The sequence below is a fragment of the Oryctolagus cuniculus genome, chromosome X (genome assembly GCF_051225735.1).
Source record: "Oryctolagus cuniculus isolate XC-2025 breed Fujian yellow rabbit chromosome X, ASM5122573v1, whole genome shotgun sequence".
Classification (NCBI taxonomy): Eukaryota; Metazoa; Chordata; class Mammalia; order Lagomorpha; family Leporidae; genus Oryctolagus; species Oryctolagus cuniculus.
The window spans coordinates 2,830,918-2,846,587 of record NC_142888.1 but is presented as its reverse complement, the minus strand read 5'-3'; the positions used below and the strand labels follow the sequence as shown (position 1 = coordinate 2,846,587).

The 15,670-nt window shown below is 39.5% G+C and overlaps 1 protein-coding gene and 1 pseudogene across 12 annotated transcripts in view; one reads left to right on the top strand and one right to left on the bottom strand.

Annotated features, from left to right (window-relative positions):
• The window catches only part of REPS2 (RALBP1 associated Eps domain containing 2), a 256,482-nt gene that overhangs the window by 215,598 nt on the left and 25,214 nt on the right, over nt 1–15,670 (bottom strand). The gene's annotated exons all lie outside the window — the stretch shown is intronic.
• Nucleotides 6,132–6,535, top strand: LOC100354132 (small ribosomal subunit protein eS17 pseudogene; annotated as a pseudogene).

Here is a 15,670-nt window from a genome sequence, read left to right as displayed (position 1 = left end):
AACACATCATGCTGAGTGAAATAAGCCAGTCCCAAAGGGACAAATACCATATGTTCTCCCTGATCGGTGACAACTGACTGAACACCAAAAAGGAAACCTGTTGAAGTGAAATGGACACTATGGGAAACGGTGACTTGATCAGCATAGCCCTGACTGTTAATGAACAATTTAATACATTATCCCTCTTAGTAGTTTTTTTGTCTGTTCTACTTAATATGACTGGTTTAATTCTGTAATTAATACACAGTTATTCTTAAGTGTTGAAAATTAACTGAAATGTGATCCCTGTTAAACATAAGAGTAGGAATAAGAGAGGGAAGAGATGTACAATTTGGGACATGCTCAAGCTGACTTGCCCCAAATGGTAGAGTTAGAAACATACCAGGGGACTCCAATTTAATCCCATCAAGGTGGCATGTACCAATGCCATCTCACCAGTCCAAGTGATCAATTTCAGTTCACAATTGATCATAATGAAAGGACTAAGAGTCAAAGGAAGCACATAAACAAGTCTAGTACCTGCTAATACTAACTGATAGAATAAATAAAGGGGAGAGTGATCCAACATGGGAAGCGAGATACTCAGCAGACTCATAGAATGGTGGATGTCCTAAACAGCACTCTGGCCTCAGAATCAGCCCTAAAGGCATTCCGATCTGGCTGAAAAGCCCATGAGAGTATTTCAGGCATGGAAAGCCAAGATACTCTGGCAAAAAAAAAAAAAAAAAAAAAAAAAAAAAAAAAAAAAAAAAAAAAAAAACACAACAACAACAACAACAAACACCTAAATGAAAGATCTCTGTGAGTGAGATCCCAGTGGAAAGAACAGGTCTTCAAAGAAGGAGGTGCCTTTCTCCGAAGGGAGGAGAGAACCTCCACTTTCACTATGACCTTGTCTAAACAAGGTAAGAGTTGGTGAACTCAAAAGGCTTCCATAGCCTTGGAAACTCATGACTGGTGCATAGGGAGATTACTGATGCCATAAACAGGAGTGTCAATTTGTAAAGTCAACAACAGGAGTCACTGCGCACTTACTCCTCATGTAGGATCTCTGTACTTAATGTGCTGTACATTGAGACTTAATGCTATAATGAGTACTCAAACAGTATATTTCGCTTTGTGTTTCTATGGGGGTGCAAACTGTTGAAATCTTTACTCAATGTATACTAAACTGATCTTCTGTAAAAAAAAAAAAAAAAAGAAGAAATTATCAGTTCCCGACTTGACTCTCACTGGGATTAAACATGACAATAGGTCTGATCTGATTTCATCATCATTTAAAAAATCATCTATTATTTTTCACTTTATGTTTGTGTGGGAGCAAACTGTTGAAATCTTTACTTAATGTATGCTAAACTGATCTTCTGTATATAAAGAGAATCGAAAATGAATCCTCATGTGAATGGAAGGGGAGAGGGAGTGGGAAAGGGGAGGGATGCAGGTGGGAGAGATGATATGGGGGGGAAGCCATTGTAATCCATAAGCCGTACTTTGGAAATTTATATTCATTAAATAAAAGTTAAAAAAAAACCTATCCCATAATGGAGAAGAGATGGCTAATGTGTATAGGGGTGTGGTTGGATAGGAAGAATAATTTCTAATGGTTTATAGCATAATGGGTAACTGTGGTTGACAACAACTAATTGCATATTTCAAAATAGCTAGTAGTGAGGTTTCAGTTGTATCTATTTGGAACATTGCAGGTCATCACAGCATAAGACAAGGCAAACCATATGCTACCTCTTAAACCTTCTGCTAAAAGACACACATCACTTCCCTCTTGAAGGCCACTGGCCAAAACAATGCCATGGCCAAAGTAGATAAAAGGAAAGGGACAATAGATTTTTAATCAATGATATAGTCTATCAAACTCTAAACACCCATGTTTTGCGAAGAAAGATGCTCAGAGGTCATTGACAAAATCCACAGCATATCCTTAAAATATTTAAACAATGTTTACCCACCACACATCAAAAAGGAATACCAACACTTTGCATTTTAACACTGCTTTGCAAACTGTATTCTATGGAAATAACTGGCTTCTGAAAGCACTTCAGGGGTTCTATAATGTTTAATTCGAATTATATCTCAGTTTTCAAAAACATACTTGATTCTGCTCCTAGTTAGACACCCAAGAGAATTAAAAACATATGTCCCCATATGAACATATACATGAAAGTTCATAGAAGCATTATTCAGGGACCAGTGCTGTGGCATAGCAGGTAGAGAGCTGCCACCTGCAATGCCAGCATCCCATATGGGCAACAGCTCAAGTCCCGGCTGCTCCACTTCCAATCCAACTCCCTGCTAATGTGCCTGGGAAAGCAGTGGAAGAAGGCCCAAGCCCTTGAGCCCCTGCACCCTCGTAGGAAACCTTGGAGGAAGCTCTGGGCTCCTGGTTTCAGCCTGGGCCAGCCCCAGCCATTGCAGCCATTTGGAGAGTGAACCAGTGGATGGAAGACCTCTTTCTTTTTTTCTCTCTCCTCGTCTCCATGAATTTGGCTTTCAAATAAATAAATAAATAAAATCTTTTTAAAAAATAAATAATTTTTTTAAAAAAAGTATAATTCATAATAGCACAAAATGGAACAATCCAAATGTCCATCAACAGATGAATGGGTAAACAAAATGTGATATATCCATAAGGTAGAATATTTTTGGCCATAAAAATGAATAAACTATTCATACATACTATAATGTGAATGGACCTTGTGGGGAGCAACTCGGACTAGACTAAGTTACTGGAATTAAGACTTATTCTATGCATCTGCTCTCCCACAATATGGCGCTGGGAGAGGAGTAAAAACAACTTTTACACAGCTGCCTCCAGTTCAACCAGTAACCTGCAGGAGCTGATCCCGCTCCTGATTGGAGGAGAGCAGCGTACTCGGCGTGTGGGTAGCAGAGTTGGGATTGGTGGAAGAGGACTATAAAGGAGGAGAGAGACAACATGCACCAGGAACATCTATTAAGAGGAACACCTGAGCAGCCCCCGAGAGAGCCGGCCGGCGGTGTGCCTCTCCCCCGCGGAAGTGGGGAAAATGGCAGGGGGAACCGCCCTTCCACGGAGGTGGAAGGGATGGTAGCCAACCTGGGAAGAACCAGCAGCAAACTCGGGGAGGGCCGAGCAGACCAAAGAACAGCGCAGGGTCCTGTGTCGTTCCTCCATGAAGAGGGGGAGCGACATAATGGTACCGTGACTCGGATATGAAGCCTAGGCAGGGTTTAGTGTCGTTCCTCCATGAAGAGGGGGAGCGACATACCTGAAGATATTGTGCAAAGTGAAAAAAGCCAGTTACAAAGGAATACATATTGTATGATTCCATTTATAGGAAATGGACAGAATAGGCAGATCCCTAAACACTAAAAGGATATTAGTGCGGGCTGGCGCTGTGGCGTAGTGGGTAAAGCCATCACCTGCAGAGCCGGCATCCTATATGGGTGCCGGTTTAAGTCCCGGCTGCTCCATTTCTGATCCAGCTCTCTGCTATGGCCTGGGAAGGCAGCAGAAGATGGCCCAGGTCCTTGGATCCCTGTACCCGCATGGGAGACCCGGAAAAGGCTCCTGGCTCCTAGCTTCAGATCGGCATAGCTCTGGCCATTGTGGCCAACTGGGGAGTGAACCAGCAGATGGAAGACCTCTCTCTCTCTCTCTCTCTCTCTCTCTCTCTGCCTCTCCTCTCTCTGTGCAACAATGACTTTCAAATAAACAAATAAAAAAGATATTAGTTATTCCAAGGCCAGAAGTTAGGAAACTAGGAGGCCATGAGGTATAACTGCTAAAGGGTATGGAATTTCTTGTTGGAAGTGATGAAAATGTTCTATATTTGTGCTGATAGCAGCACAATCCTGTGAATATACTAAAAAACTACCCAACTGTGCACTTTAAATGGGTGACTTACATGGTACATGACTCATATAGCAAAAAAACTATTACCCAAAAGAAGTTGTCAGAATAGAGATAAAATGTGGGTTCTTTTTGTCATCTCTTTTTCTGGATCAATATAAAAACAAAAGTGCTACAATTCTGGCCTACAGATGAGGCTATCTGATGCTCTCAGGTATAGTGCTGAATAACACTTTCAAGGACTGCTTACCCACAGGGGGAGGAAGAAAATACAACTGGAAACAAAAGAAAGTAGGGTTCTCGGATCCACAAATCTGGTGAAATATAAAAATGAATTCGAAGTTTCATAAAAATATGTTTGGTATTTACACACACACACACACACATACACACACACAATAGCACCTGCCACAGAATTGAATACCAAGTATCTATTTCTGTACTCCTTCAGCATTCAGCTAGAGAACATTAAAAGGCTACAAAAACTGGTTTTAAAAATACACTGGCTGCCTGAAATTAAGTTACATACCAGATGGATGTTCTCATATCACAGAAAATTCACTCTACCATATTTTGCAGAATACATTGGGGAAAAGCCAGGTATGACATTTTATGTAAGTCTCCCTGCAGTCATTCTGCCTGTGTTTTCTGAATTCCTAGTCCCAGCCATGAATTGACATAATTTCACAGCTAATCCTCAGCCCAGTCCCCACCAGGACTTACCACAGGACAGCTCCCTGAGAAAGACTCAGGCTTCCAGTTTTCATGGAACATCCAAATCCCCACAACTGCTCCTTAGAGTATCATGGTACATGAAAGGAGACAAGTGACACTGTCTGGGAAAAATCTCTAGAAGAGTCTGAATGACACCTGCCATCCCTAAGAAACTGAATCAAATTTTCTCCCCTCCAGGGGACTGAATGGTGTTCCACTAAATGCAGCCCATCTAGACACAAATGCCTTTTATTCTCAAATTTCTTGCCATAGTAGTAACATATTTACCTGAAGACAAATTCTCAAATTTATCAAAAGTGACTACCAACTACTTTGTGGGACCCACACATAAGACAGCAGAAAGAATTTCCATTTAGCTTTTAGGATTATTATTAAAGATTTTCTGTGAAGAGGGTTTCAGTAGGAAACTGCTTTTTTAAACTGTGGCAGAATACTAAGATACGATAGCTCTTAGAATTTGCATTCCATTAGGGAAGGGGCTCTGAATTTTCTTTTGTACCATGGAGCTTTTCGTAGTCTGGTGAAGCCTTCTGGATCCCTTTAAAAAATATTTTTAAATGTAAAAAATAAAACAAGACTACAAAAGAAGCCAGTTGTATTGAAATTTTCATAAAAATATTATAAAATGCTAATCTATGATACAGTAACATCTACTATTTGTATTATGGCATTAAGTATCAAAAACTCTGTTAACTGCCAATATTTTGAAGTGGTGATTAGAATAAATAAAATTTCAAGATATCTGCAACAGTTGTGATATACCATATAACTATGATTTATTGCAGACAGAGGTACAGGTGGGACTGATGGCATGATGATTTGCTGCCTATACTCACTAATTGAAGAAAATGCTAAAATCTATGATTAATCAAAATGATGATGTACATTTTTCCCCATCCAAGGTCAGGGTGCCCTTAAATTGTACCCACAGAGCCCTTAAAGATCTCAGAACCCAAGTAAAGAATTCATGTGTTGGGGCCAACGCTGCAGTGTAGCAGGTAAAGCCACCACCTGCAGTGCTGGCATCCCATACAGGCGCCAGTTCAAGTCCCGGCTGCTCACTTCCGATCCAGCTCTCTGTAAGGGCCTGGGAAAGCAGTAGAAGATGACCCAGGTCCTTGGACCCATGTACCTGTGTGGGAAACCTGGAAAAAGCTCTTGGTTCCTAGCTTCGGATTGGCACAGCTCCAGCCATTGCAGCCATCTGGGGAGTGAACCAGCAAATGGAGGACCTCTCTCTCTCTCTCTCTCTCTCTCTCTCTCTGCCTCTCTGCCTCTCTATAACTCTGCTTTACAAATAAATACATAATTCTTTTTTTTAAAAAAAAGAACTCATATGCTAAAAAATAAAACAAACTGCAAGGTAATTCTTTCCAAAGGGATGTAAACTTTAAGATGTTTGCAGACAACACTTGGAAAGTTTCCTCCATATATGACATACACAAAGCATGCAATTCTTGCTTTTCATGCTATCAGTGCCTGGTACCCAGCACAAAGCTAACGTTAATAAAGATGAGTAAGTAATCTCTTTCATTCAGGACCCACCAACATGGCCCACGTTCACACCAAAACTGTCAAGAAAGCAGCCCAGGTCATCATTGAGAAGTACTACACTTGCCCGGCAGAGACTTCCACACCAACAAACACATGTGCAAGGAGATCACCATCATCCCCAGCAAGAAGCTCCACAACAAGACCGCAGGCTATGTCACACATCTGATGAAGTGGATTCAGAGAGACCCCGTGAGAGGCATCTCCATCAAGCTGCAGGAGGAGAGAGAAAGGAGAAATAACTATGTTCTCGAGGTCTCAGCCCTAGATCAAGAAATAATTAAAGAAGATCCTGATACTAAGGAAACGCTGAAGCTTTTGGACTTTGGCAGTCTGTCCAACCTGCAGGTCACTCGGCCTACAGTTGGGATGAATTTCAAAACACCACATGGAGCCATTTGAGCCTTTCTGCTTTGCCATTATATTTTCAATAAACTTAGGACAACAACAACAACAAAGATGACTAAAAAGTAATAAATAACATTAAATAAATGCTAGTAAATAAACAAACCTGGGGTAAAAGAAATAACCCATTTCCACTTTTATTCAGAACATTCTCTTGATATAAATCCTGTTGTTGGACTTGGGTGACTGCCTAGAATTTTTTCTGGACTCGCCCTTAACCATGGGAGAAAGCAAACTGTATACTAATCCCAGAATATACTCTCTGCCTATGTCCTACACTTCTTGAGATTGTTCTCAGATTTCTTAATCAATATTGAAGCAAGGAAAAAATCTCCTGTGGCTATGAATTTTGGCATACTAAATGGTATCCATGGAAACATCCTAATTGAAAACATGCAATACCCATTGGATCATCTTAGCCCTCAAAGCATTTAAGAGAATTCATTTATATCTTCCCACATATTTAACACTCTATAAAGAATCTTGCAGTGTGAGGTAACACAGTATATAGTACAGTAGAAAACCTGCAATCTGAGAATTCAAATAGTTCAAGAAATTGCTTATGGGCACTCAAAAGCCTGACCTGGGGTATATTTGCAACATTTGGTCAATTTAGCAATTTGGCTATAATACAAACAGCCCTCCAAAACTAGGGAAAGTCTATCAGAAATCTTTTTTGTTGTATTAAAAGCTGATAACTTACTAATTTATACCACAGAAGATAAGATGTTAAAAGCTGGGAGATACTTGGTTTCTCATCTTTCCTCACAATTTTGCCTCATATATTATCAAATACTCCATAATTTCTAGTTAGAATTAACATCACTTTTCCTATTTTAAAGGTCCAGAGCTGCAAACAATAAGCACAGGATCTAAAAAGATCCAGCTCTACTATTTTTCCTCTTGTCCAAGTAACATCTGTTTTGCGTTATCAATCATTACTAGGGTGAAAAGGGTAGAGAATCAGATGTTGACCTTAAGAAAAGCCATTTTATCTCTTTATACCTCTTCTTCCTAACCTGTAAAATGCAGGTTAGGATGCCATGTCTTTATCAAAAACTTAGGAGGATTACTGTAATGGAATCCAGACCTTACCCTCACCATTTGTGCATCCCAGTGAAACTGCTCCTCCTTTTAGCGCTCACAGCATCCTTTTGAAGTCAGCAGTAGGGGCTCAAGGTAAAAAAAAAAAAAAAAAAAAAAAAAGAAAGAAAGAAAACACAAGGGCAGAGAGGAGTGTGGAAAGCAGCCAAGGCTGACAGAATTTCAATAACCAATGATGTGAAAAGCTGTACAAATATATTTATTATCAAGATGTTTCAACTTGTTATTATTATTAGCTTACTTTTATTGAGTTAAAGCTCTTCAGTGCTCACACCAGATGGCCAGGAAGCATTAGGAAATGATCTCTGAATGATGTTGCTCAGTAATCCAAAAAAAGCCAAAAGTTGAACCTCCTGCTATTTGGACAACCCATCATGCACACAAAGAGCAAAGAAAATGAAACATTCCCTCTTTTCTTCATGTTTCTACCATGATTGAGCTGCGACTGTGACCAAAAAAAACAAAAATCACAATCCCAACATGAAATTTTTTCTTACCAATGTTTACCTGAATTTAATATATAGAGACTTTTATTTCATCACTGCCCTATAAGAGCAACTACCCATTGACCATCATGATGTGAGCAGCCTAGGCCGTGGGGAAAGGTCTTGGAGGATCACTCCACATGGAAAGATATCAGCCACAGATACTGAAGAGCCATTCACAAGAGTGAAGAAGCCATCTTGGAAGTGGAACCTCCTGTCCCAGTTGCCCAGCCCATGCCATCTAGAACAAACAGCACAGTTAATACCTTCCCTAATCCCTGACAAAGAAAACTGTGAGAATGGTTCCTAGAAGCCACTTAGTTGGCCTTTTTAGACGGCAATATATGTAACACAGTCAGCACATCTTGTAAAACTCTTGATATCACCAGGAAAGTAACAGTGAGGTAGTCTGAGCAGTCTTCACACAAATGAATAAGGGTCCTTCCAGCTGCACTAGAATCTCGGAGTTGCCCAACCTTAATAATCCAAGCAGAAGTCACTTTTAACAAAATTGAGGAGCATTATTTCTGGCTGACTAATCCCAACAGGAATAATTAAGTGCCTACAGGCACTAATGGTAAAGAGCTACCTCATTCAAGTTAAGGCCTCCCAAGAACAGGAAACCTGAAATAAGACCTTAAAGTAACTTAGTCGGCGCCGCGGCCAATCCTCCGCCTTGCAGCGCCGGCACACCGGGTTCTAGTCCCAGTCGGGGCACCAGATTCTGTCCCGGTTGCCCCTCTTCCAGGCCAGCTCTCTGCTGTGGCCCAGGAGTGCAGTGGAGGATGGCCCAAGTGCTTGGGCCCTGCACCCACATGGGAGACCAGGAGAAGCACCTGGCTCCTGGCTTCAGATCAGCGCGGTGTGCCGGCCGCAGTGGCCATTGGAGAGTGAACCAACAGTAAAGGAAGACCTCTCTCTGTCTCTCTCTCTTTCACTGTCCACTCTGCCTGTCTTAAAAAAAAAAGTAACTGCTGGATCTTTAGGTGAAAGACTCTTGCCTCTAGGAATCCTCCCCAACTGTGTGAACTCCAGAGAAATCCTGCACTCCGTTTAGCAGGTACCTAACTGATACAGGCATGCACTCTATCAATATGCTCATCTTTCAGGAGCAAAAGATCACAGGCTACTCCTGATGTCTCCTCTTCCATTTACAGCCCACCTGAAGCAAGGAATCTGCTGACAGTCTCAAGGCATTATCAAATCTGTCAAGGAAATAAAAGAGTCACCCAACACCATATAGCAAATGATTAGGTAAGTCACCTGGGCAATTGTATTTTATCATTTGAGTATTTTTAACCCTATAGTTGTTTCTTCAGCTCCAGGCAAACCACCTGGCCACACTCTCTATAGTCTATGGTGCTATTAAAATTATTTCTAATAAATATTCCTAACACAGCTGGAAGAATGATTGAGAATAGCTAAGTCCTTAAGGAACACTGAGAAACATTACTAAATATAAGGAGCCCTTTCTACTCTGTGAAATATTTTTAAGATTTGCCCCAAAGCACCCTTTAGAGAGAAGTTAGTTTTGCTATGTTCACTTTGCAGACCAAGGAGTAGGGATACACCGAGACAGAAGTGAGGAAGTATCTTTATGAACCATGGACCTCAAACATGGCTAGAACGTATTACAATTTATATGTAGTTACACTCATTGAGCCATGTATAAAAATATGGATAATCTGAGTGACTATGTCCAACGGGTACACAGCCAGGGCTTAATAGGGCTAATTTTATCAACCTTCCCCTCTCCCCCTCCCCTTCTCCCTCTCCCCAACCTCTCTAAAATACTCCCATGGAGGTAAAGATTATCAAAAGAATGATTATTTCTGTTAACTTTCATAGTAAACCTGCTTCTCTTACTGCTTCTCTTCAGTTACTATACAGTAACTCAGGCTAAAAATCCAGAAATTGCCTTGTTATTATATGGCAAATAATGTTTTTGTCATAGTTCTGATATGGGAGCAAATTCAAATGGCCATATCCCATGTAACACAAGAAGCTAGTGTCCATTCTAAAATATTTTAGTGGCATATAAAATAGGAGTACCAGGGGCATCAGAATAGGGGAAATGGGGATTAACTGTTTAATAAGATCTGAGTTTCTGTTTGGGATGATTCAAGTCCTGGAGATGCATGGTGGTGATGGTACACAACATCATGAATGTACTTCAAGCCACTGAACTGTATACTTAGCAATGGTTAAAATGGTCAATGGTATGTATATTTTACTGCAACAAAAATTTTAAGGAAATAAAGCCTACATGAGGAAATAAAATAGCCATGAATGACTAAACATACATCCACATTTTGATGGTGGAAAATGACTCAAAAGAAAAGCTAAAACTGTTTGGATTTCATTTTAAGCATATTCAATCTGAAGTTTTGAAAGCTTTGCAAACATAATTTTTTCAGTCTAAATACCGCTTTAAGAGGCCTCATGGTATTGATAACTATGACATGTCATTTCTAAAAATACTTCAGACTTTGACAAATAATACTTTAACCAATGATCAAAATGACAATCACTAATGAGGGGCAATAAGACATCACATGCCTCCTGATACACAAATTGAGTATAAGTCACCTGTGCAGTATTCTAGACAAAAATGTATAATCTTCCTTGAAAGAGGAGATATCATACAAACCCAAACTTAATACATCCTATAAAATAGTGTCATTAAATGTCATTGTTCAAAATGTTCATGTCATGAAAGAGAAAGAAAGGCTTATATGAACTGTTCCAGACCATAGGGGCCCAAGGTACCATGAGAAATAAATTCTGTATGTGCTCCTGGGACAGATCTTGTATCAGGGGGAAAAAAATATAACAAAGCACATTTGCAGGATAAGTGATGAAGCTGAAATACAGGCCATAGTCTAAAGTATTATGTTATTAAATTGTCTAAATTTCAATAACAGTATATGCTTATGTACAGTTTTCAAACCTAATACTTTGATGGAAAATTGTATCTTAATTGGCTAAATTATGTCTTTGTAAAAATTAAAGGACAAGAAAGGAGGAAGGAGGGTGATTGAGGAAGGGAGGGAAGTCTATCTTCTTAGAACTATACCTATAAGATACATGAAATCTGTTCTATTTATATTCATAAAAATTTTTAAAGAAAAAGTTAAAACTGCATAAATGCACTCTAGTTAGTGAAAGTGATGAGTTAGTAATTCTGAAACTACTTTATGTGCACACTAAACAAACAGATAAATACATTAAGCTTAAACTACTAAGCATAAAAGAACATGGTGTATGCTGCCTAGTCTTAAATTACTTAACATACAGTGCTATATATTTAGAGAGAGGAAAAAATAAGGCCAATATAGCAAATGGTAAATAAATTTAAGTAAAGGGTATACAGGATTGATCAGTACTATTCTTGCATCTTTTCTTTAAGTCTAAAATTACTACCATAAAAAATTTTAACCTAGATATCTGAATCACTACGTGGCAGAAAACCATCTACATAACCAGAAATGCCCATCTTAGGAAAAAAAGCATCTAAGCATCTATTGTGCTAAGGCCCTGAAGTTGAGGGACACAGATTTCAATGTCATTGATCTTTTTTCGTACAGAGCACAGCTTTATTTCTCTCAACCAAATATTTATCACAAATATCCTATGAAATGATATGGAGTGATCCGCCAATGAATGCTATCAATCATAAACAAAAGTTTAAGCAAAAAATAGGATATTTGCACAGTTTCAAAGTATCTCCTCCAAAATACTTCAATTATAAAGGAAAAGATGTTACAGTACAGAAACCCCACCAATACCAACTTAAACAAAGAATCAACATCATGAACCCCATGATATGATGCACCAAAATAAATGCATCATTTTTAGTATTCTTGCCAAAAATGTACAAGTCATTTTTATTCAAGTCATAAAAATAAGCAAATCCAAATAAATATTTTAGAAAATAACAGGTCCATACTCTTCAAAAGTGCCATTAAAAAAACAAGATTGAGAAGTGATGACAGGGGTAGGCATTTACCACAGTGGTTTAGATGCCACTTGGGACACCTGCTTCAGAGTGCCTGAGTTCAAGTCTCGGCTCTGCTTCTTACTCCACTTCTCTGCCAAGGCTCACCCTGGTGGGCGCAGTGATAGCTCAAGTAACTGGGTCCCTGTCTGGTGTAGAAGACCAGAATTGAGTTCCCAGCTCCTGGCTTCAGCCTGGCCCAGACCTGGCTGTTGAAGGTATTTAGGGAGTAAGTCAGCAGATGAGAGGTCTCAAGATTGGTATCTCTTTCTCTCTCTGCCTTCAAATAAATATTTTTATAAAAAAAGAAACTACTATAGACTAGACAAGATTAAGAAGAAATAAATAAATGCAATATGAGATCATGTATAGGATCCAAGAACAGAAACAAATTACCACGCTGGCGCCGCAGCTCACTAGGCTAATCCTCCGCCTTGCGGCGTCGGCACACCAGGTTCTAGTCCCGGTCGGGGTGCCAGATTCTGTCCCGGTTGCCCCTCTTCCAGGCCAGCTCTCTGCTGTGGCCAGGGAGTGCAGTGGAGGATGGCCCAAGTACTTGGGCCCTGCACCCCATGGGAGACCAGGAGAAGTACCTGGCTCCTGCCATCGGATCAGCGCGGTGTGCCAGCCGCAGCGCACCAGCTGTGGCGGCCATTGGAGGGTGAACCAACGGCAAAAGGAAGACCTTTCTCTCTCTCTCTCTCTCTCACTGTCCACTCTGCCTGTCAAAAAAATAATAATAAAATAAAATAAAAAAATTAAAAAAGAAATAAATTACCAATGGAAAAAATTGATAAAAATTCAAATAAGGTTCTGTAATTTAGTAATATTATACCAATGCTAATTTCTTATTCTTGGGGGCTGGTGCTGTGGCGTAGTAGACTAATCCTCCACGTGTAGCACCAGCATCCTATAAGGGTACCAGTTCACGTTCTGACTGCTCCACTTCTGATTCAGCTCCCTGCTACTGTGCCTGGGAAAAGCAGTGGAAGATGACTCCTGCACCTACATGTGAGACCCGAAGAAGGTCCTGGCTCCTGGGCTCCTGGCTTCAGATTAGCCCAACTCCAGCCATTGTGGCCTTTTGGGGAGTAAATCGGTAGATGGAAGATATCTCTCTCTCTCTCCCTCTCTCTCTCTCTCTTAATTCTTCCCCTCCCTCCCTCTCACCCTCCATCTCTCTATAATTCTGCCCCCCCCGTCTCTCCTCTGTCTCTCCTCTGTCTATAACTCTTTCTTTCAAATAAATAAATAAATCATTTTTAAAAATTTTCTTATTCTTGAAACTGTACTATCATTACATAAAACATTAACATTAAGGGTGCAGGGTGAGGAATATAAAGAGATGCTCTACTAATTTTTGAAACTTTGTTTTTATTATTTTTTATTTATTCGAGAGGCAGAGAGAGAGAAAGAGACCTCATATCTGCTAGTTCACTCCACAAATGCCTGCAATGGCCAAGGATAGACAAGGTCTGAAGACAGGAGCCAGGATTGCAATCCAGGTATCCCACCTGGGTGGCAGGAATCTAATTACTCTAGCCATCACCACTGCCTCCAGGGTCTGCATTAGCAGGAAGCTGGCGTCAGGAGCCAGAGATCAGAAGTGAAACTAGCCATTCCAATGTGGGACACAAGTATCTTAACTACTAGGCTATACATCCACTGTTATTTTTGCAACTTTTCTATGAGTCATCTTTCAGAGACTCATCCCTTGATTGAATGAATATCCCTACTAGATTTAACATATGTTCATGTTAGCCTCACTCCCACTCAAAACTCCACTAGAAACAAAGCAGCTCTTAAAAAAAAAACACCCACAAGCACAAGAAAAAGTAAAGGAGAAATTATGATGGCTGAAAAACAGATGGACATATAGTGACCACAGCAAGAAGGCTGATTCATTCATCAAACTCTAGTAAAGGACCTAGATCTCTCAGAGGTATATAAAGAATTGGAAGCATGAGAATAAGAGCATTTCAAACCTAAGATACCAGTATTTTAGGTAGCACTAACAAAACACTGCCAAATAAGATATGACATAGGACTCCCATGACTCAGCACTTCTCCCAGGCTTATTAAAGGAGTCCTTTCATGCTCAAGCTTTTTACTTATCACTTACTTATACATATAAAAGGAAATAAGCAAAATTAACTGTTCAAGGTTTTCCTAAAAATTCTTCACATCTAAATGCAAAGATTCTAAAATCAGATATTTTATTCATCTTTTCTGACTCAGAGTGGTTATTGTCCATATTGTTCCACAGTGTTGTCCTCTGCACCATCAAGAGCATTTGGTGATACAGCATTTTTTCAAAGATCCACAAATAGAAATTGGAACTATCAGTATTCAACTCTGAAATTATGTAAAGCTAGCCTATTTTTGACTCTCACTTACAGACTGCTGCTTAACATTAAGGGAGCATCCAATTTACAATCTCTCTCATTTCCCTACCTCTCAACCACTTGATTCCTAAGAGTTAGCAATGCTCCACTCCAGTCTCTAGTATCCTTTCTCAAGCTACTAATAACCAAAAGGCAAGCTTTTATCTTATGTGAGATACCATCTATTGTGAAACATCCTAATTTTAAGTGTGGGAGGGAGGGGAAGTCAGCCTCAAAAATAGATGAAAAAACTCAAAACAGTATGATACTGGAACAATGACAGAAATATAGATCAGTGGAATATAATTGACACTCTAAACATAAACTCTTACATTCAGGATCAATTGATTTTAAACCAGGGTTCAAAAATAATTCAATGAGAAAAGAACAGTCATTTCAACAAGTGATGCTAGGACAACTAGATTCCATATACCAAAGAAAAAAACTGAACCCCTACCTCACACATATATAAAAATTAACTCAAAATGGGTCAAAGACCTAAATATTAGAGTTAAAAATTCTTAGAAGAAAACATAGGTACAAATCTTTATGACCTTGAATTAGACAATGGTTTAAACATGACTCTAAAAACAGAAATGACAAAATAAAAATTAAACTGAACCTCAACAAAATTAAAAACTTTTGTATACAAAGGATACCATCAAGAAAGTAAACAGACAATACACAGAATGGGAGAAAATTTTTGCAAGTTGTTTACCTGATAGGAGACTGTATCCAGAATATATAAAGAACTCTTATACTTCAATATCTTATATTAAAAAATTAAAGTGGGCAAAGAATCTAAATAAATATTTCTCTACAGAATATATACAAGTAGCAAACAAGCACATGAAAAGCCACCCAACATCATTAGTCATTAGGGACACACCAATTAAAGTCATAATGAGATACCATTAAATTCACTAGGATGGCTTTAATCAAACAGACAATAACAAATGTTGGTGAGAATGTGTAGAATAGGACCCTTTGGGACAGGAGTTTGGTGCCGCATTAAGACATAGCTTGGGACACCTTCATGGTATATCAGAGTGCCCGGGTCCAAGTCCCAGCTCTACTCCCAATTATAGTTTTCTGCAGATTATGACTCAACCACATGGGTCCCTTCCACCCATAGAGGAGACCTGGACTAAGTTCCCAGCTC